General features: G+C 45.3%; 2 non-coding genes across 2 annotated transcripts; one reads left to right on the top strand and one right to left on the bottom strand.

The window, feature by feature from the left end:
* Nucleotides 1–1,204: 1,204 nt before the first annotated feature.
* Nucleotides 1,205–1,368, top strand: LOC126074187 (U1 spliceosomal RNA). Its single transcript, XR_007516988.1, has one exon. It is a non-coding gene; the product is annotated as a U1 spliceosomal RNA (small nuclear RNA).
* A 21,977-nt stretch (nt 1,369–23,345) lies between these two features.
* Nucleotides 23,346–23,418, bottom strand: TRNAK-CUU (transfer RNA lysine (anticodon CUU)). The gene has a single exon. It is a non-coding gene; the product is annotated as a tRNA-Lys (tRNA).
* Between the last annotated feature and the right edge of the window lie 231 nt (nt 23,419–23,649).

Below are 23,649 nucleotides of genomic sequence, written 5' to 3' on the forward strand. Positions count from 1 at the left end.
TTGAGAGCAGAATACCGAGATGGTGCTCGGCTACAATTACCGACCATTCTGACCAGGGATATAATAGATGGTCCAGGATAGAATGGAACGAAAACGTAAAACAAAACTCAAATTCCTGAAAAAAGTCAATACTTACTGGACCGGTAGAGACTAGAGGAACGCCTGAGACTATCGCCCTGGGATAGCCCTTATACTTGGATCTCAAACCACTCCTGGTGTTCCCTTACCAGCCAAAAGACAGAGTGGCTCATAAAATAAATATCACCTGCGACTACCGTGCTCCTCTAAATAATGAGACCTAACGGGTCAAAATTTACCCCAGGCCGATGATGAGAAGGTAAGGAGGGGCAGGGAAGTGATGGAAACAGAACCATCACAAAGGAAATAACGAGAATGCTGACACATTGTGAAAAGTGTAACCCATGTCCCTGAGCGACAGGAGGGTAAGTCAAAAAGTACTGCTGCTAGGATTCCAGTTCATACATGCACGGGTGTATTCCACACAAAACGTGTTTAAACATCTTTTTGTGATCCGTGGATGGCTGCAAATTCTCTCGGTAACACACTTGTCTTGGTCTCCTTAAGGTGCCTTCGGAAAAAAAAAGGATACCTTTTACGCCATGGAAAAAAATGATTTTGAGGCAGGGCTAATATCAATTTCTGCTCTATTCTACGTGTTAAGAGCCACTCATTATTCCGAGAAGGTTGCACAGGCTCCAGCCGAACGCCCAAGAGGTGTGGGAAGGAGAGGTGAAGAAGCCGCGCAGTCCGGGAGAGACGCGGCTGGGCCAGGCCCCCGGCTCCGCTCGCCGCGTAAACGGTGGCCGTTGGGGCGGGGAAAGGGAGACGTCACTTCTTCCTCGGGCTGCCGGCCCGCTCATTGGCCGTCTGGGAGGGACGGGAGGAGGAAAACGCGGGGAGGGGGCGGGCCGTGGGTAGGCGGGAAGAGCGCGGTGGGTGATGTCACTGACGGGGCACTGTCTTATGTAGATAGTGGCAGCGCAGTGGCTGCTGGATCGGCGTGTGCTGCTTAAAGACGTTATGACTGTTGGTGGTGTGGGAAGGAGTCCAGGTCTGTCCGTGAAATTGTGTGCTGTAGGAGCGTAGAAGGGCTCTGAGGGTCCGGGAGTGAGGCTAGCGAAATGACCGTCTGCGTAAAGTGTAAGGAGTGCGAGGCTGCGTGGGGGCGGCAAAGGAACTACTCATACTTACCTGGCAGGGGAGATACCATGATCACGAAGGTGGTTTTCCCAGGGCGAGGCTTATCCATTGCACTCCGGATGTGCTGACCCCTGCGATTTCCCCAAATGTGGGAAACTCGACTGCATAATTTGTGGTAGTGGGGGACTGCGTTCGCGCTTTCCCCTGATCTTTGTTGTTTTTTCAAAGGTAGAGCCGCTGTGGTTCCATCCTGCATTTGTTTCTTAACAACTGGGTATTTCGCGGAGCTACGTGTTTTCCTTTTTTTCCAGCTTTTGTCTCTGGCCAAGTTGTCCAAATTGCGCCTCATCAGCACAGATGGAGCAGTCTCTTTACGTATGACTTATGTGTGACGAAAACGCGAAGTGCTCCTTAGTTGGAATCTGCCCATGTGTGACAAAACCACTTTGCTCCTTAGTTACCGAGAGACCCGCTCAAAAGAAGGCTGAGGTTCTTTACTGGGTCATTGGTAGCATTGCTCAAAGTTTCTCACGGAGGCCTGCTACAATCAAAGTGCAGCTAAGTTTCTGGTTTTCAGAGCGCGTGTTTGTTTACCTCAGTGCTCTAGGGACTAGAAGAGAAGTCCGTCCCAATTTAGAGAGTGGGCGGGGCTATCCTACCTGTGGGCTCCTGGGGGAAAGAGCCTTCCTTGTCGGTGGTGCCCGGGAGTTCGATTTCTTGGCCTTCCTTGGTCTGTGAGAGATCTTGCTCACATGGTATCTTCCTTCTGTGCCTGACCCTCACTGCGCATCTCTTCTGTTTTATGAAACAGCACTCGGAAAGGATTAGGACTAGGACTCACCCTTCTCTGGTATTACTTTACTGGTAACTGTCTTCAAACAGTGGGAGCAAGAAGTGGCAGTCGGCTTCTGGTAAAGATTTACAGCCTTGAGGATGGAGAAAACCAAAGACACAAGGGAAAGGTTAGTCCAAAAGCCTAAGGGATCACAAGTACCACAGCCTGAGTCAAGCACAAGTAGATGGTGCCGGGCTACCACCACCACCTGCTCTGACAGGAATCACAACAGGGGGTCCCAGACAGAGCCGGAGAAAAATGTAGAACAAAATTCTGACTCAGAAAAAAGAAGACCAAACTTACTGGTCTGACAGAGACTGGAGAAACACTAAGTCAAGGACAAGAAGGCAAGAGGGGACAGGAAAGCTGGTCATGGAGAACCCACGGTGGAGAAGGGGAGAGCACTGATGTGTTGTGGGGTTGGCAACCAATGTCACAAGACAATATGTGTATTAATTTTTTAAGGAGAAGCTAGTTTGCTCTGTAAACGTTCATCTAAAGTACAATTTTTTAAAAAAGAACAAACAACAACAAAAGGAGTAGACACGCCTAGAAAACAAACAATAACATATGTGAGGACTGAGCTTTAGTTCAATCAAGTATAGGAGACCTAATGGACAACACCTGCCCCAGAGCAAAGACGAGAAGGCAGGAAAGGACAGGAAACCTGGAGGAAAAGACACGGGGAACCCGGGGCCTAAAGGGAGAGGGGGAGAATGCTGACACGTTGTGAGGATTGCAACCAATGTCACAAAACAATTTGGGTATAAATTTTTGAACGAGAAACTAATTTGTGCGGTAAACTTTCACCTAAAAAGCAATTAAAAAAAAAAAAAAAAAGATTTTACAGCCTCGGAAACCCTACGGGGCAGTTTTCTTCTTGGTCCTATACAGTCGCTATGAGTCGGAATTGACTCCACCGAAGTGGGTTTATCTTCAAACAAAGACCTTATTACCCCCAAAAAGGTCACGTTCACAGGTACAGGGGTTAGAACTTCCAAGATATCTCTTTGGGGGACACAATTCAATCCCTAACACTAGAGGGAGGGAGAATTCCGTGGCTGACGTTCTTCTTAATGTCAGTAAAAAAAATCCTGTCTGTTTTCACAGCGTGAAGATCCTGAAACAAGTTCTAGTTGACAAGACAGCATTTCTCCCCAGGGCTCTTAGTGCTCCCATCAGTTTTAGACACACCCCTGGAGGGAGGGGAGCGGCTCTGCCATGGTGTTCTGCCCACCTTGTACATGTCCACATAGGCCAGAACCCAAGTGTCATGGATTGAATTGTGTCTCCCCTGCCCCCCCCCGCCCCAAAACAGGTGTCAGCTTGGTTAGGCCATGATTCCCAGTATTCTGTGTTTGTCCCCCATTATGTGATTGTAATTTTATGTCAAAAGAGGATTAGGGTGGGATCTTAACACCACCCTTACCCAAGTCACATCCCTGATCCAAGGTAAAGGGAGTTTCCCTGGGGTGTGGGAGGGAGAAGATATAAAGAGATAAAAGCAAACGGAAAGAAGCAGAGAATGGGGACCTCATATCACCAAGAAGGCAGCAGCAGGAGCAGAACGTGTCCTTTGGACCTTGGGGTCCCTGCGCCTGAGAGGCTCCCCACCCAGGGGAAGATTGGTGAGAAGGAATCTTCCTCCAGAGCCGACAGAGAGAGAAAACCGTCCCCTGAAGGTGACACCCTGAATTTGGACTTGAAACCTACTAGACCGTGAGAGAATAAACTTCTCTTTGTTAAAGCCATCCACTTGGGGTATTTCTGTTACGGCAGCACTAGATGACCAAGACACCAAGTCCTCCGCCCAGGAACATAGGACAGACAGTCTTGTGAGGAGCTTGACCCTTTTCTCATCTGCCTCTCTTTCTTGTGGGAGGCCGCCGCTAGACAGTTTTCCCGTCCACCTCCCTGCTTCCAGTGAGGAGTGGGACTTTTCACCTAGCCCTCCTTAGGGCACAGCCATAGGACATAAAACTGCTCAGCTGCAGCGAGGCATTGACTCCTCAGCAACAGAGCTTCCAATTACTTCTGTTGCAGTGATCTGGCCACCTTTTTTGAGTGTCGACTTAGGAGAGGGCCATGAGGAGCTGGCACCTTTTACAGCTTTTCCCTTCACTGCCCGTGTAAGTAATAAACTATCTGAATGTAAAAAAGGATCTTTTTTTTTTTTTTCTTTTCCGTCTGAATCTGTCATGCCTTGACTCTGCCTTGTCTTGTGCTTGACACCTAGAAGTGACTTTCAGTCTCGCTGAACCTGCATGCATTGTCGGTGCACCTTAATTCTGTGCTCCTGGGGTTATCAAGATTGCTGTATGTAAATGAGCCAGTGAGGAACTGGGGCAGATAGATGTATTGTGCGCGTTTCCTCTACTCACGTGCCCGCTTCCTTGTCTAACTGAATTTCACTTACAAAACACAAGTTCAAAGATAAACTTATAAATAATTCCAAGATGATGACAGCAGAACATTAAACCAAGCATGAGGATCCTTCTGAGTGTGGGGCCCTCGGTGACTGTACAGGTCACGTGCCCATGATGAGGCTGGCCCTGCGTGGAGGTCCACGGCCAGGTGTCACTAAGAATTCAAATACTCTTCTCTATGCAGAGAAGAACCAGAACCTATAGGAGATGACAGGTGGAGAGTACCTTTGCATACAGCTTTCCCTTTCTTTCAAAGTTCTTCATTAGCTACTAATTGTGGTCTCTGACTTTATCCATTATCTCAATCCAGACTCAGTCAATGACTTTGGGGTTTGTATTTTTAGGTTTGCCCAGAACCCACAGTCCTCAGTAGCAAAGACATGTTCCTCCTCATAAATGATTTCCAGCTTCAAGAAGCTCCAGCTCCTGTTGACTTAAATTTCAGACCCTCAAGTCACATGAAGACACCCAGAGATTGGTGGTCAGTTGCTGAACAGTCAAAGCATTTTGTTTGCTTGTCAGACTTCTATTCTATTACAATAAATCCCTGCAATTTATGTGCATTTCTTGATTGCTTAGCTAGATTCTTTTCCACAGAGAAATTGATACTGAGATTGCCGTGGCGTTATAGTTTACAGTGAAGCAAAAAAAAAAAGGAGGAAAGAACGTGGATTCCAACCAGCCCGTGAAGACGTCAGGTGAATTCAATCGATGTTGAAAGAAATTAGCTGTAATCCCTTTACTCCTGAGAATTTCAGGTGCCAAAATCTGCTTAAAAATCTAAGAAAAAAGGTGTAAGGTAGAAAAAAGTGCCCAGGGTTTGGAGACTGGAACATCAATCTTAGTAAAAGGACAGAGACTTGAAATTCCTCATTGACCTGAGAGTATAAGAATGGGCTTTCTGGTAGGATCGCTCTGAAAATATACAGCCCTAAGATCCTGGGTCTCAGTCTCAAATGTCCCACCAGTAGGCTCTTGTGCTGGGGCCTTGTCCTGAGTGAATCCACCTGCATCCTAGCTACATCTTCCCAGACTCAGGGGGACCAAGAACTTGCTCCATCAGCACCAGCCTTGCCACATGCCTTGGGGAAGTCACGGACCTCAACTCAGAACCAGCTTCTCTGTCTGTAAATGAGAGAGAGGGTGCCTGCAATAGTTTTTGGAGATCCGTCTAGCTCTCTAATTCTTCTCGGAAGAATTACGATGGGCTACGTTTCCTTGGTACTTAGTGGTTTTTGTGCCCTTGGCCGGAGAGGTTGCATTAGGAGAGTCCATCACAGCAAGTAACTTTATACCCCCAGGTGGGGCTCTTTTTTTTTTCTCTTTTTTTCTTCTTTTAAATAGCCAGTTTCCCTGTATGTGGTATGGGTAGCACTGGTAGTACTTGAGATAATTTTAGGTGGTACAAGGATGAGTATTTTAATATGACTAAAAAAAAAAAAATTTATGTATCTAATTCCATATTCATACCCACCATGCATAACAAGCGCATCAAGCCCACTTTGATGCCTTCTTTGTAGAGATGAGAAAGAGCATTGGTATCACAAACCAGGTGGCAACACTTCATCAAATGCCCTTTAAATACCTAAACTTCCCTCAGTCTTCTTTCCTTGGGTGACAGCTGCCCTGCTTGAGGTCTTGCTCCCAAGTTCTACATCTATTGCCAGACAGCTCTCTCCAGATAACACGCCAACACACCTGTGGTGACACGAGATCCTTTACGTGACCTTTTGCCTTGGTTCTTTGGTAAAAGAGCTTGAGAGATTCCTCCTCCCCACCTCCCACCCCCACGAAGGCCTGAGGAGTTAACTTTTGCCCTAGTTTTCTACCCCCAGGGTTTGTTACTTTTGTTCAGGTTGCTTGACATTTCCTGAGTAAGCTGTAAACAACTTGAGGTTTGATACTTTTTGTCTGGCCCTGAGCTGCATGCAGCCTGCCCTGTAATTAGTATGCACCTTGCAGGATTGGTCAATGTACCATGCAAATACAATGACTATAGGCTATGCAAATAGAGTATCTGTAGTCTACTATGCAAATGAAGTGTCTGTGGCCTACTGAGAGGGGCTTGTTGAATTCATGGCCCCGGTGGGAGGGCCATGCCTTGAAATTGATGAGGAACTTGTATATATATACAGTTAACCCCACAGAGGTCTTTCAGACAGGAAGAAAGAAGAGAGAAACAGCAGAGAGAGAGAGAGAGAGAGAGAACAGGTAAAGAACCTCTTAAAAGAGGTGTAACACAGGTCAAGGGGTATACCGCTGAAGATGGCGACCGGCCCGGGAGGGGTCCAGTGTCAGAATCGGTGGTGACAGACAGCAGAGCCAAGAGAAGCCCCGAATGGCTGAGAGGAGCTGAGAGAGATATCCTGCCCTGAAGAAGGGAGACTTTGCTTACGTGCTTCCAGATCCTGATCCTGAGTTATACCCTGTTACTTCCTTAATAAACCACTAAACTGTAAGTGTGGTCTGTGAGTTCTGTGTGGCCGTTGGAATGGATCATCGAACCCAGAAGAGAAGTACAGAGTGCTGCGGGAGGGATGGCTGCTGTCAGAATTGGTAAAACGGTTGGAGGATAGAGGTTTGTCTGACTGCCACCTCATGGAAACGAGCTTTGGGCTGATCCTGGTCATTCCCAAAACCCCCTTGAATTTTGACAGACGCTGATGCTGATACCGCTGTCCCCACTTTTTTTTACAGCACCCCTCACCTCAAAAGCAGCCTCTTTATTTTTCTGGCTCCAGGTTCCTCTTCCACCACCCCTTTGCTCAAGCCCTCTCGTACCTCCTTTGTAGGCAGACAGCATTAGCTCTCTCTCTGCCTCAGATTTGCACCTGACACGCATCAGGAGATTGGAAAATTAGGAACTCCCTATAAGATGCCCTCTCTTTCAATGATGGTGGAAATTGTAGATGTCGTTGTTGCTAGTTGCTGTCAAGTCGATTCCTATTCATCACGACCACATGTGTGCAGAGTAGAACTGCTCCACAGGGTTTTCAAAGCTGTGGTCCTTCAGAAGCAGACTGCCGGTCTGTCTTCCGAGGTGCCTCTGGGTGGATTTGCAACGCCAACCTTTGGTCTGGTAGTCGAGTGTTTGACTATTTTTGCCACCCAGGGCCTCCAGGAATTTAAATAAATTAGAACATTATCTTCTCACCGTCGGAAATAACTTCAGATGTTTCCTGATGTGAAAATGCTGAATATCAAACGATACTTTAGAAGAAAACCCTAGGTCTTGTGCTGGCAGGTGGGGGCATTTTGCCAACCCTTCCCAGGGTGTGTTCTCACCTTGCTCTCACTTCTGAGTCACAGGGTCTTAGTAAATTGAAATAATCTCGAATCCTTCTTCACTAGCCAAACTGGGAAAAGGCACGGAGGACTATGGCGCCCCCTCGTGGCTACTGCGGGCACAGCACACAGAGATCTGCAAGGCCCCAGAAGATGCTACGGAGGGGGGGGGCTGGAGGGGAGGGGAAGGGGGAGAAGACAAGGGCAGGTACAAAGAAAACCAGCTAAAACGTGCAAGATGCCAAGGTGAGTGTTGAAGACGTTGAAACTACAAGCCGTGCATCCCACAGACTGATACAGCTCGGTGAAGAAGAGCTCTGAACTTTCTCCCCAGCAGCAGGAGGTTCCCTTGCCCAAATATAAAATATGTGAATTAAGACCGAAGTTCATTTTCAGTGCCTTTGCAATGAGAAAACATGGGTTTGCAGAGAGTTTAAGGGCTTTAGTCAGTCAGAGCTTAAGCGCTAAGCTATGCTCTGGCTCCCTGAGGGAGGAGTTTCTGACCAAAAGGAGTCTATCCACACGGTGGCTAGAATCTCCTTGGATACGGTTTCCAGGCATATCAGATATACCAAGGTTATTACAAAGATCTTTGGTCTGATCTGTAGCTAGGGGCACTACCTCTGGGAAGGCCTCCCTTCTAGTCCTGGCACCACTACTTGCCTTCTGTTTGACCTCTGGCCAGCTCCTTCAATTTTCAAGTCTCATATTGAAAATAATAGTATTAACTGTCTCGTAGAGTTATTGTATAGGTTAACGGGATGATATAATAATCCACAGAGCATAGTGTGTGGCACATATTAGGTATACCCAGGAAAAGCCAAACCTATTGCCATCGAGTTGATTCCAACTCATAGCGACCCCCTAGGACAGAGTAGGACTGCCGCATAAAGCTTCCAGGGAGCACCTGGTGGATTTGAACTGCAGACCTTTTGGTGAGGAGCCTTAGCACTTAACCGCTACGCCACCACAGTTTGCGTATTAGGTATGGAAGATATGAAATAACGTTGAAGATAAGTTTTTTTCCCCTTAATTGTGAACTCTAACAGAAGTGTACAGGTTTCTTCTCTGGGCCATGATGGAGTAACAGAGATGGTATTTACTTTTCTACCTTAAACTACTAGAAGACAAGACAAAATATATGTGAAACAGCTCTTTGGAGGCACTGAACCACAGGAAGTATAGGACAGAGCTCAGACTGAGCCCCTATGAGTGTGCGCTCACACCAGCCTGAATGGAAAGAGCAACTAATACACGTGGCATGAAGGAGAGTCTTCAGGAGGGTAATACCTCAACACTGTGTCCACATTAGCCTTAGACTAAGGATGTTCTAAACCCACCTCCAAACCTACCAAAGCTTAAAAGCCAGCCTGGAAAGCATCAAACTGTTTCCAAGCAACTTAACGGCATCCCAGAGCAAATTCCAAAAATATTTAAGGAATTATATAAAGGATATATATTTTTAAATACTTAACATGAAACTCATAATAGCTGACATCTAATAACAATTATTGGGTATGCAAAGAAGTGGATTCCTGGTGCAGGAAAATATGATTCATAACCATGAGAAAAACCAATCAATAGAAACAGACACAGACATAACTTAAGATGATAGACTCGGTAGACAAAATATTAAAACAGCTATTATAAACACAGTGCATATGTTCAGAAAAATGAATGAAAGCATGAGCTTGATGAGGAGAGATATGAAAGACATATGTATATACATATATATATGTGACTCAAACAGAACTTCTAGAATTGAAAAATACGCTGGCCGATATTATCAGTTAATTGGACACTGTAGGAGACATAGCAACATAAATTATCCAAAATGAAACCTAGAGGGAAAAGAGAACTAAAAATGAAAACAACAGAGCATGATTGACCTGTGAGAAAACATCAAGTGGCCTAATATCCATGTAATTGGAGTCCTCCCAACAGAGCAGCTGGAGAGACAGAAAAAAACACTTGAATAGATAGCAATAGTTCCAAGGGGAAGGGTCCAGCCCCCTCCTTGCGGCCGCTGTGGAGACAGCACATAGGGATCTATCTGTACCACCCGAGGAGCCACTGGATACCAAAGAGGTCCATCAAGGGTAGATACAATGAAAACTAGGCAATGTGCAGGACCTTAAAATGAGAAATTGTGTGGCCTATGGACTGAGCTACGTTGATGAGTAAGAACTGAGGGCTTCTCTTCTCCTTAGCAAGGAATATTGCCCAGTTATATCTGAGCCAACACTGAAGGCAAGGTTTAGCGAGTTGCTGATGAGGAAGCTGAGATTTGCAGAGGTTAATGGATTTCCTTGGTCTCAGGACTGTTTACACTAGATCACGTCCAGTCCTCTCAGTTGTTGATGCTTCAGAGCATGAGCTACTGAGACAGTTGTATGTGGCAGGATCTTTGAGTTTATTAGTCCATCTTCCCAGCTCATGAAAAGGGGAATGATGATTGGTAGTTTGCTTCCAAATTGTCCCCAATAAAGTTTTTATAATCTTACAGTGAAAGGACTGTAGAATGTGACAAACTCCAGCATCTTTAGAGCGATACATATGACTACATCGAAATTTCCATTCAAATAACAAACGATGAGCTTTAAAAACATTCTACCAAAAGATAAATTATTTTTATTTGTTGTCGTTGTCAGTTTGGACTCATAGCGACCCTATGTACAACAGCATGTTATGCACCGTCGTCACAACTGTTGTTATTCTTGTGTCCATTGTGGCAGCCACTGTGTCAATCCGTCTTGTTGAGGGTCTTCCTCTTTTGCACTGACCCTTTTATTTTTGTTATGAAAAACAGTACTCCCCTGATTCCTTCCCATGATTTCTTGTTTTCCAGAGATAATCACTTTCAACTCACATAATCAACTATCTGGCTATTTCTCTCTGTAACTCTGAAGAAACATCGTTGCACCTTGATTTTCCAGTTTTCCACTCCAGGCCCTGCAGACAACCCTCAAGGGGAAAAACGGTGTGCCTTTGGGTGGGTGGATGCACCACCTGCTAGTCAACACCAAGGGAACCCACAAGGCGCTCCACTTGGCTTCCACTCACTTGCCAACCAACTTAACCCACCTCACCCCTCCATACAGTGAAAGGAAACTTTGCAAGAACAAATGCCAGGCAAGCAGCTTTGAGGTTTATCGGTGGAACCCGGTTCTGGGGTCGGACAGGAAGGGATGCGAACGTTCATGAGGGAGGAGCTGTGGTGGTCCACATCCAGCAACTGAAGAAACCGCTGCTGCGGTGAACGACCTTTTCCTCTGCCTGCCATTCCCTACTTTCTCCCTTTGTCTTTCCTATTCTCCCTCTGTTCTTCCCTGTCTCTCCTCCTTCCTCAGCTGTTTTCTGAGGGTTTCTGGAAGCTCAGTTTCTGAGGCGGAGACAAGCGGAGGAGGGGACACAGCTGTGAGGCACAGAAGGCCGCGGGGAGCAGGAGGGGATCTGAAGCAGCTCTCGCTCCGTGGAGCCTGGGGTTCCCATCCTGCTTTTTCGCTCCCAGCCTGAAATCTTTCTCACTCCTAAATAACCATCAGGAGGGGGACACGGAAGGGGGCGTAGCAAGTTTCATTCACTCTTCAAAGAGTTTTTAAAAAACATTATTGATTTGTCTTAAACACTAAGGTCCCATTGAGATTTGAACTCGGTTGCAGATGCAGAGTCCAGCGTGCTCACCATTACACCATGGAACTCCCTCAGAAGCTGCTGACTGCATGCCATGCCAAGCCTCAAATCCATTGCTGTCGGGTCCCTTTTGACTTGTATCTATGAGTATCTCAATGAAAAACCAAACCCAATGCCACTGCTGTTGAGTCGATTCCAACACATCTCAACAAAACAGAGGTGTGTAAATACTCACTTAGCATCCCTATTTTCCACGGACTAATCTCATGGCCCTCCTCAGACAGGACCTGAGTATGGTTGACCTGTGTGAGTGGACTCACCGGTCTTGTCCCTCTCTGCCTCTCTATTTTATTGACTTCTATCATTTTATTTGGAGCCCTGGTGGCCAGTGTTTAAGAGTTTGGCTGGTAACCCAAAAGGTTGGAAGTTCAAATTCACTAGCCGCTCCTTGGAAACCCTATGGGGGCAGTTCTACTCTGTAATATAGGGTTGCTTTCAGTTGAACTCCATGGCAAAAAAAAAAAAAATCATTTCATTCACACCTCAGGAAATGAGGTAAAATTCACTTTGGGTTTAGGGCAACAGCACAGCTCGTTAAGGTCCGTCATAAACCACCAGCTCTGCCTTATTTACCAGACTTTCCTGTCCCAAGGTGAAATTTCTGCAAACGATAGTTTTATTTCCTTTTCTTTGCCTTCACCCACTTCTCATTCCCAGGGAGGGCAGATGATTGTCAGGACAGGACTTGGAACTTCCTGGGTCCCTTGGCCAAACCCCACCTATTATACTCCAAAGTCCCCACAGCTTCCTATGTGTAATATATAAAGGTATGTCAGCAGTGGGTTATGTGGGGAGTGGGTTCAGGAGGCAGGATCACTTTCATTTTCTTCTAATACACTTTTTTTTTTTTGTAAGCTTTTCTTACAACAAGCAAATATTTGTCAGATTTACAATAAAACAATTAACCATGTTTAACATTTACACACCTAGACAAATCGGACTAACTTCATCTGTTGTAACTCAAAATTGACCACATGCTCTTGAAGCTACAAGACAGAGGTCCGATACTTATACAGCCACAGTCTGTTTTCTAAGAGCTTGACCACCTGCATTACATTCCAATTTCTCAATATATCATTCACTGATTTGCAGGTGTTTTCCATAGTATACTGTAGGGTAAAGAATTTAACTTCATTCAAGGAATTTGATCTTTGTCCTTGTTTTCTGAGAGAGAACTCTAAATGAAAAACCAACACCAAAACAAAAACAAAAAACAAACCATTGCTGTCAAGTCGATTCCAACTCATAAATACATTTATGTAGTACAGGGTAGACCGGCCCAATAGAGTTTCCAAGGTTGTAAATCCTTGTGGAAGCAGATTGACACAACTTTCTCCATTGGAGTGGCTGGTGGATTGACTACTGACCTTTGGGTTAGCAACCCAGCACTTAACCCCTGCCCCACCAGAGGTCCTTGAGATAACTCTAAACCCTGGGAATTTGCTAAGTAATTGAGATTCCTTTGTTTACTAGTTAACCCTGGTGGCCTTGTGGCAGTTTGAATCCACCAGGCTCTCCTTGGAAACTCTATGGGGCAGTTCTACTCTGCCCTCTGGGGTCACTATGAGTTGGAATGGACAATGGATTTGGTTACTATAGGTCTCCAGACCACCACCTGAAGGTTTATGCTACTAAAGGGACTCAGATGGGCCCTGGCCAGGCTAGAAAGACCACCTCCTATTATCAGGCAATCTGGGGGGAGTTGGATAAGTTTTGTGAGGGAAAATCCATATATAGTGGATACAGGCCACACCTCTGAGAAAAGTCCTCTTACAACTGATTGGCTGATCACATGAGATCACATCATGGAAGTGATTACACAATATTACATTATGAAAAAGCAGTATGTCCAAAGTCTGCCAAACCACTGAGAATCATAACCTAACCAAGTTGATACATAACATTAGCCATCATGGATCCTGTGTGCTCAACCCGCCATCATGTGGCTGGCTCATATAGCCCCCTGTCCCCCGCCCCCCTCCACTGGAGACAGGTGTCATATCAGGGACTCAGAATTGTCTTCCACTGTTGGTTTTGGGCACTCAGTAGTGGCTGTAGCTAGATTAGCCTTGGTGAGTGGAAGCCCATGTCACTGAGCCCATGCATAATTTCTATCCCTGCTGCAAGGCCACTTTGTTTATGAGCCCTTTGGGCAGTCCTAGAATTTCCATTTGGTTTCTTTTGATTGTTTTCACAGCTCCGTTGAGATTGTCTATCAGATCACTCATTGACATCACGTTTTCTGTGTGTGTGTGCAATAGCTGTTTCAAGTCTGCTAAATCTAGCATCTGGAACATCTTTGAGTTAAGCGTTGGTTTCTGTTGACTTATTTTTCCCTTTGCATATGGGTCACATGTTTCTTTGAATGTTTAGTATTTTTTAATTACTAGACACTTTGAATGATACACTGTAGTGTATTCTGATATGTATTCTGATATCTTTCTCCAGAGTATCAATTTTTGTTCTAGGAGACCTTATGGGGCAGTTCTACTCTGTCATATAGGGTCACTATGCGTTGGAATTGATTTGGCGGCAATTTTGATTACTGGCTGATTACCTTGAACTTGTGTAGGACTGGATTTAGGCTTTAAGGCCAATCTGTGGAAAGCTCAAGGTGTTTACCAAAGCCCTCTAACTTGTTGGAACTCAACCTCCAAACACTGTCCCTCCTGTAGCTCTTATCAGGGCTTGGTTTGCAGCTTTGTTAGGGCCTGTCAACAGTAGACCTTTTACATTAGGGTATGGGTTGTGCTCGTAAAGTACAGTCTTTCTGGAGAGAGTCTCAGCTGGATGCTCAGAGTGGTAAAGAGTTGTTAACAAAGCTTGAATTCCAACATTGCCTGGTATGACCTCTAGGACCTCTGTTCTGTTCTCCATCCTGTAGCATCTGTCCTCTGGCAAGCCTTGGGTAGTACCTTCTTGCACATGAGCAGCCCAGCACTCAGCAAATAACCTGCAGAGGGACCCCGTATGGAATTCTGAAAATTGACCTCTAAACAGTTTTCTCCCTTCTGGTGCTCTAATCTGTCCTAACTCTGATCTCTTCCTCCCCATGTGAACAGCATGCTCTGCTGGGATTTCAGCTTGCTGTATCACCACCAGGAATTCTTCTGAACCATCTCTCAGGGATCACAGTCTTGCACTTGCTTCTGTCCAACGTCTGTAAACTGGTGCCTCACATATTTTGTCATTGTTATGGTTGTTTAAAGGAAGAAGACTAATCTGGGAGCAGTAACCATGTCATAGCTGCAGGTGAACAGAAGGCTATAGCAGACCACCTTTAAAACGGGGCTTTTCCACACGAACTACTGATTCTTGTCAGTGCCTTTTCAAAGGAGGGTTTAATCACATGTGTTACTGATTTCAAAATAACTTGAAGATCATTTTCCACATTTACAAATGAACTGGACCAAGGGTTTTTGTTTTTGGTTTCTTAATGAGTACAATAAAAAATGACCTGGGACTGCTGGGTTTACTTTCAGCACGATGGTCTCACAATACCCAGGCTGAATATCCTATTCTCTGGGGACAATTCAATACTTCTGACTCTGCTAGGACCACAAAAGAGATCACTGGCAAAAGGAGACCTGTAGGGAACCAACACTGGGCCTGTTAGAGAGGACTGGGCCTAGGCTGGGCAGGTGCAGTAGAAAATGATAGCCTTCCCAGAATGGGGAGGCCACCATGAGGGGCAAAGGTGGGGAGACAAGCTGTCTTTACGGGCGCCAGTGAATAGGCACAGTGAATAGGTGGGATCTTTATCACCTTTCTTTTAATTCTCACAATCCTGTCCCTCTTCCCTCTGAACCTCCCTCTGGATAATCTTCTCCATCGCTGTCTAGGCATGGCGGAGCCGAGGCCTGGCCCCACTGCATCTTCTCTCCCATACAAGCTAACCTTTCTTCTGTGGGGACCCGTTTTAGGGGCCTGTTGAAGCCTGTACAACTTTCTTGGAATAATGGCTTTTAACGCATAGAATAGAATATTTAGAATGACCAAAAGAAGCGACTTTCAAATCTAGTTATCTTCGTGAGTCTTCCAAGTCCGATAGGAGACTGAGACAGCACCAACCCCCCGAGCATAGGAAGCACCATAGACCCGAGACCCCAGAATTGGGGTAGTCCAAAATAAGAAATCTTAAGTTCAGTCGGTCTCAGGGAAATTGAAAGTTTCAGACATCATTTTTCTTCACTGGCCAAAAAAAAAAGCAGTAGTTCCCAGGAGCAGAGTTCCAAAAGGAAGGACCTCAGGACTCCTCATGGCCACCGCAGGGATTCACATGGCCCCAGGAGCAGCCATACCCCGATCCAAATAAAAGACACTGGCTGGAAGCTGGGCGGTACTAAAGACTTGGAAATTAGAAGCCCTGAGTGATGCAGACCCAACAAGCAGGATGATGAAAAGCTGCGAGCTTCTCTTCTCCCTAGCTAGCAGCCTGAGATCAGTTGCCAAAATGTAAGATACCTGGGCAAAGACCACAGTCAACCTTGCTTGGAACGTTGCTGATGAGCAAAGTGAGGTTTGCCGGGAGTTTAGTGGATTTCCTCGGTTCCTGGGTTGGCAGGGACTAAGTCACTGTCCAGGCCCCTGAACGTCTTGCTTCAGAGCACAAGAGGGGAGCTGGGCAGTAGATAGAAACTGCTGCAGGGAGCAGGCATCTGACTGTGGTAGCCACTCCACCCTCCCTTGGCCTCTGAGAATGGCCTTCACCTGTGCTCGTTTCCTCCAGGCGTCCCTGGAAAGAAAGGACGACCAGGATCTAAGGGTCTCTTTCAACCCACCCCATGAAGTCGTACCTAGACTTACCACGGATGCACCCTCTTAGTGCTGCTCCTGGAGTTTGCGAGCTTTGCACGACCATCGTGGGTCCTTTCCTCCCAGTTCTTTAAGCACAGGAGAAATCTCCCGCGACTCCAAGAGCACCTACTGTTTCTCTACCTCCCCTTCTTCACTGCGTGGTCCGGAGCTGCGCGTTCTTCACTTCCTCTCCGAAGGCTCTGGGGGAAATACGAAACCAAAAGTAAAAGGAATACGCTTATTAATAAACATAACTGAAGTTTATTATCGAGCCAAAAAAAAAAAAAAAAAGAGAGAGAGAGAATGCAAGTGTGGAAGTAGCAAACAAAGGGCTACAAAGCCTTACTGGTTTTGCAATTCCACATGGAATTAAAGTTACAGCTGTACATTGCCCCACTCTTAGTAAACAATGAGCTTTACTCAATTTAAACTGGTATGAAGCTTACTCTGACGCTCTGATCTTCCTAATTCCTTATCAGTATCCCCTAAGGTTGCCCCTGACAATAATACACTTCACATTGTACTTGGTTACTTTCTCAACATTCCTCCCAAAGTCCAGGGCGCAAGGCGGGGTGGGTGGGGTGTGGACCCGGGGCGAGGAGGCTGGGGCTGATCTCCGTGGCCTCAAAACGCAGAGTCCTGCTGGGCAGTGGTTTATTGCACTTCCTCCCCTACTGGAGGTGAGCAGCAAGTGTGCGTCTCCCGCTGCTCTAGGCCACAGGTGTCCGAGTCTCCCAAACTTGTCCAATGGCAAGACTCGGCCTAAGTGTCTCTTAGGATGCTACAAGTTCTCGAGCGCGCGCGGTTGGACAGGCCAGAACAATGTTAAGATGTCCCCAGCCCGAGGTTAAAGGGCAATTCCTGACATCAGATAGGAAGTTTGAAAAACGGGCCCCCTGGGTCTCTGTGGCGCAGTGGGTCAGCGCGTTCAGCTGTTAACCGAAAGGCTGGTGGTTCGAGCCCACTCAGTGAGGCTGTGCTTTACTTTACACTCTTCTTAGTTGCTTATTAGCAGCCTTAGGCTTTTCGCAACTTTTATTCTCAAAGTGCTCTGGACCTTTATCAACTTTGAATCAGACGCCAAAATTTTCTGCGCCAAGATTCAAGTCCCATAAAACTGACTAAAGGAGGAATTTTTCTGCAAAAAAAATATATTTCCACAAAGCGCGCGAAGTCAGCTTCCGAGTTTACTTATTCCAGAGCCACTGCACGGATTCTCTCACTTCCTGACGCTGAGGTTTTATACTACGCATCCCGAAACCTGAAAAATCCCGATAATGGAGAATAAGAAAACCCCACATCTGTGGTGCAGTTGCAAGCTCTGTGAGGAAATGCTTGGTTCTGCCACGGTGGGGCCTTGAAAAAGTTATTGAATATTTTGGGTGTCTCTATTTCTTCACATATAAAAAGGGGCAAACCTAGATTTTGATGAGAGGCCCATAAAGCATTTGAGCGCTTAATAAATGGTCAGTGACGTCAGCTATTATAATTGTTCTCAGTGACATGATCATGACCATTGTTATCTACCCCGCCCTTTTCACAACTGCATATCCTTCCATAGTACAGATAGACCATTGTATATTTAAGCGTTTCTTAATTGATGGACATGCCATTGGTTCTAATGTTTATTGTCATAAATAATTCCTCAGAGGACAGCTTATAGGGATATATATCTTTAATCAGGTGTGCAAGAATTTCTCTCAAATGGATTCCCGGATGTGGTGTTGCCTGATCAAGGTATTTGTGCATTTCTGATTTTGCTAGTTAGTGTCAAATTGCCCTCCAAAGGGGCTGTACCTAGTCATATCCCCACATTCTGAGAGAAAGCTCTTTTCTGGGCAACACAGTATCTGGCATTTTAATAGCAGCGGAAACCCATCACTTTTGCTTGGAGAATGCTATTGCTTGCTGGTTTCACACATTAGGAATTTTGTGGATGACAGGCTGGCTCTGTGTTGTTCTTCTGTATTCTCCTGACCCCTGGGATTCTGGAAAAGTGGTTCCCAGGAGATGTTTGAGCTTGCATTGGCCTGACTGCAGAGGTGTGGACAGAGGTAACCCTGTTCCCATCGATCCCGTGACAGAGAGCCCAGGCTGCAGATGCTGAGGAACCCAGAACACATCCAGCCTCTATAGTGAGTGGGACCTTCGCATTTGGAACGGAGGCAAATACAAATAGGAAACGGAAGACTTTTAAGTTTAATTTTTCATCAGATCAGGACTTTAAACAATAGATTTTTTCTTATTTTCTGTGGCAAGTAGAGGAGCAATTGCATCCTTGAGACTTTATTTGGGGGAACTTAATGATAGAGGGTGTTCTACCGTGCCTGTGGACTTGTTTGGTCCATGCTGGTATGTGGTGCTTGCTATAAAATCTTGTCTGGTGAGCTAGGGTGGACAAGTAGCTAACAGTAATTGTCATAGGAAATATGAAGGTGGATTCTCATACGATTTTACCTAGAGCTAATTCCTTCTTTGATACATTTAGAAGATTGGGTGGTAATATTAAAGAGACATCCCTCGAATGTCTAAAATGCTTACATAGTGACCAGGCTGCAAGTTCTTAGGAAGGGTCACAGAGGTGGGTGTAGGACTTTTTTTTTTTTTTTTTTTGTACTTCTGTGATCTTTTCCTCCCAGAGGGATTGTCATATGGTTGACGGTAGAAAATCCAGGGAGTATATAGAAAGGCACATGTGGTGAGAACATTTTCAGTGTCTCTACTTAAGCTGCTAGTTCCCAGGGACTGAACAAATAGTAACGTCATTGTCTGAAATACAGACTATGTGATGAAGTCCAAAAAGTGTTTAGGAGAGTGGAGCAAAAGCACAGGAGTGAGGCTCTCTCTAATCTCTGTTTCACAAATGATACATCACTGGTGAGGCTGACTCATGAAGAGGAGGAGTCCCCCACCCCTGTCTGGCTTTCTCCCTCCCATCTCTTTTTGTTTGACTCCTATCATCCAAGTATTTCTGAAATAACAAGATAATATCCAGTTAAGGCTTAGGAGAAAGAAAGAAAGAAAGGACACATTAGGACTTTAGCCTGAGCCATGTGCTCTCCCTCAGTTTATAAGAATTCTCTGAGTGGGATGAAAGCCCCATAAAAATGTTACCATTCCTTATTCCATCGATCAGGGCGGACAGATTATTGTAAGGGTAAGACTGAGGGTTTCCTGCGGTCTCTTGGCTCTACAGCATCTACTAGCACCTCGCTCAATCACCACTTCATCCATATAATTGATAAAGGCCATGTAGCAAAATAGTAACGAGAATTACCTCTTAAGATTGGTATTGAGAAACGGGAAATTTCATTCCTTCTTTACATATTACGGAGTTGTTTGTTTTACTGCAAGCATGATTTTATTACTTGTACCAAAAAATAAGTGACTGACTTAAAAGTATGTATTAGAATCCTCAGACAAACCAGACCATACTGACCTGCTGTGACTCAAAGCTGACCACAGGATGCTGGAGCCACAAGGCAGGCCATTAACCCACAATCATAGCCTGTCCCCTGAGAGCCTGGGGAAGCCACATTCTTTAAGGACTTCTTAACGCCTCATAATGCAGAGAAGTTCCACAGGATTTTCTTTCCTTTCCTCTTCCCTAGGTTTTTCCAGTCTTCTCTGAGCTAGAGGCCCAGAGACGCTAATTAAAAAAAAAAAAAAAAAAAATCCTGCGTTTTGCATTTCTAGAAGCGCTACCATTACTTTTTCGTGAAAAAGTGAATCCAGTTATGCTATTCGAAACATACATTGGCTACAGAAGTTTATTTTAATGAAAGAGGAAGACTCTGACAGAAATATAAAGGGTCTGACAATGATCTGTGGAAATTTTTGTTGTCGTTTAGCTGTTTCCCTTTATTTACCTATTTACTCATTTCTTTTTACTGTGCTTTTAGAAGTTTACAGCTCAAGTTAATTTCTCATTCAAAAATTTTTACACATATTGTTTTGTGACATTTGTTGCAATCCCCACAATGTGACCACACACTCCCCCTTTCTGCCCTGGGGTTCACTGTGTCCACTGGACCAGTTCCTGTCTCTTCCTGCCTTCTCATCCTTCCTCTAGACAAGAGCCGCCCCTTTGGTCTCGTGTATCCGATTGAACTAGGAAACATGCTCCTCACATGTATTACCTTTTGTTTTATACTCGTGTCTAATCTTTGTCTGAGGAGTGGGCTTCAGGAATGGTTTTAGTTCTGGGTTAACGGAGTGTCCAGGGTCAGTAGTTTCAGGGGTTCCTCCAGTCTCTGTCAGACCAATAAGTCTGGTCTTTTTATGTAAATTAGCATTCTGGTCTATATTTTCTCCTGCTGTGTCCAGGAAACTCTCTGTTGTGCTCCCTGATAGGGCAGTCATTAGTGGTAGCTGGGCACCATCTAGTGCTCCTGGTCTCCGGCTGGTGCAGTCTCTGGTTTAGATTGGTGGAAAATTTATCTCAGTGCTTATAATGATCTGAGTGAAAGAAAGAGTGAATCTAATGAGTACATACAGATAGATAGCTTTCCAGTCACGATATGATACAGGCCCAAAGACAGCAAACCCATTGTGGAAATACAGACTTTCAAAAAAAAAAAAAAAACGCTTATTTGACACCCAAATTCAGCCAATGACAGAATTTATCACAACAAAGTCTTAAGAATGAAAAAGTGGTGTGTGCTGGGTATTCTGCATCTGTCCTTCTAGATCCATTCTCACCATTATCCACTCCATTTTATGTCCCAGGAGGCTGACCCCTGCATAAGAAGTTTCCCTTGCCCATTTCATTCCTCATGGATGCAGCCAATGGGATGCATTAATTGGAGATAGAAGGGTGGCAAGAATATGGTGTAGGGAGTACTTATTCCCTGCAGGCTGGCAGAGGTTGTGTTCCCTCCATGAAGTCCACAGCTTTTGTCCAGGGACACTCTATGAAAGCTGCAGACTCAGCTACAACTACAACTTCTTCCAGGTTCCAGAAGTATCTCTCTTTCCTTGCCCCACCAGGTCTAGGGATGGTAATGACTCTTCACTGTTGTTAGTCCTGGGATGTTGCACCATCTTTTGGTGACTGCATTCCCCTCTTAGACAGAGTCCAGTCATCTTGAGCTGGAGGTCCCAGGAAATTCCCTCAACTCTCAGCAGGTAAGGCTTTCAGAGAACCTCAGGGAATGTGCCACAGAATTATCTGGGAGCTAATTGTGTCTCTAGTCAACTCATTAGCAGAAGAATAAATACACCTTCTTCCTTCAAAACTACCTCCAGTGAAAATTTCATAGTCTCATAGGCAAAGCCATTCCCATACAAAAGTCAAAAGACAAGAAACTGGTAAAATACTTGAAAAGCCTTTCTAAGCCTGACAGAAAACTCAGAATTCTTAAGGGGAAGATTGATACATTTAAGTACACAAAAATTTTAAGAATTTGTATGGCAATAAAAAAAATCATAAACAAACTTGTCAAGCCCACAGCAGCAGACAAAGTGTAAGAATGGTGTGGGGGTGGTGTCTGACCTCCTCTAACTTCACAAGGGGAAAGGAGAATCAAGATTAACAGCCCAAGGTTGATTCCTATGAGGCAGAGATCAGACATGTCTCCTCTCTTTGCATCTTTACCAATTCTGTCACACACAATCCCTCCCATGGTGCTCTCTACTTCTTTGTTGGGTTCCATAATTCATTCCAATGGCCACACAGAACTCATAGACCATACTCATGATTATGAGGTTTATTAGGGAAGTAACAGATTAGATTCCTGCTTCCAGGAGCTACTAAGAGCAAGGATGCCAGGTCCAAAAGTCATGCTGGCTCCTGGCTGTTCTCCCTTATTGGTAGTGGTATTCTCTCTTTCCTATCTCTGCGGTGGCTCATTTCAGTCCTACAAGATGGCAAAACAAACCAATCCCCTTGGTTGGCCACAATTACCTTATTACCCAGTCCCGCCCAATCACTTGGCTGGGAGTTAAAAGATCATGTCTAGAAAGGCCACACAAAAGTGATCCATCACACCAAACAAGGCCAAGGCCTGGGTGGTTTAGATTCAGACAATTTATTACTTATGTAAACAACAAAAGGAGATGTAGCCAAAGGTGCCTTGGTTCTAATCCCACACACCAAAAAGAAAGACATGGGAACAAAAGGGGCCTGATGACTCCAACAAGCGCTGTGGGATACCTGTTGGTGATATGCCAGTTTTAGACAGCAGCTAAGCAGTTTTATAGTTTGCAGCTATAGCCTGAGGGTGAACAGAACATGAAACCTCATATCTCCTCAGAACCTGGAACGCAGTGAGAAACTGTCCCATGACTGCCTCCCAGGGAAGATAGGCAAGTGGAGAGATGGTCTCAGGGTAGCTCTTCACAAGCCTCAGGGCTCTTCTTTACATGCCTCCAAGATCTCTTGCTCTGGGAGAATCACTTTTTATGTTTAAGGATAAATCATTTCCCAGCAAAATGATTGGGAAAAGGATGGTGAGAACGGTTGCACAGCTTGAAGATTGTAATCAATGTCACCGAGTTGTACTTGTAAAAATCCTTGAATAGGCATAGGTTTTGTTATGTGTATTTTCACCACGCACTGAAATACATTTTTCTTCTCTCTCTTTCTATTTTTTTGTTTTCCTGATGTGTCGAAGATATATTGTTGGTGTTGTCAGGTGCCCTCGAGTTGGTTCCGGCTCTTGGTCACAGAATGTACAACGGAACGAAACACTGCCAGGTCCTGCAGCATGCTCACAATCGTTGCTACATTTGAGTCCATTCTTGCAGCCACTAGATCAGTCCACATGATTGAGGATCTTTTTCTTCTTCACAGACCCACAACCAGCATGATGTCCGTCTCCAGGGAGTGGTCACCCCTAATAACATTTCCAAAATAAGTGAGAGGAAGTCTCAGTGGCAGCAACTGGCAATTTAGAAGCTCCTTTTTCAATTCCGTTGGTGGAGCTGAGGTCGTTAAGTGGTTAAGACCTCGGCGTCTAATCAAAAAGGTCCGCCGTTCAAATCCACCAGCGGTTCTTAGAAACCCTATGGGGCAGTTCTCCTATGTTCTATAGCGTCGCTATAAGTCGTAATTCACTCGATGGCAACGGGTTTTTCTTTTTTTAAATATCCTGTAGGTCAGCGACTAGAGAAGATTCTATAACAATGGAAGGGAGGGCAGAAGTACCCGCCCAACGGGGGGCTCGAACCCGCGACCCTGAGATTAAGAGTGTCACGCTCTACCGACTGAGCTAGTCGGGCATCGAAGTCATTCCTTTTCTACATAAATATCATTGTCTTTAGAGGGCTTGAGTCAATGGTCTAATTAATTACTCAGTGTGAAAGTAACCCCTCGGTGTAGATTTTCATGGACGCAATCTCTACCTGTTACCACTGAAAAACTCGAGGCTGCAAGACAGAGTTTGCGCAGGGTCCGGTGGACTCACCGGACGTGGGAATCAAGAGTCCTGAAACCCCAGTATTTCTTGAAAA

Source organism: Elephas maximus, chromosome 3, assembly GCF_024166365.1.
Source record: "Elephas maximus indicus isolate mEleMax1 chromosome 3, mEleMax1 primary haplotype, whole genome shotgun sequence".
NCBI classification, from domain to species: domain Eukaryota; kingdom Metazoa; phylum Chordata; class Mammalia; order Proboscidea; family Elephantidae; genus Elephas; species Elephas maximus.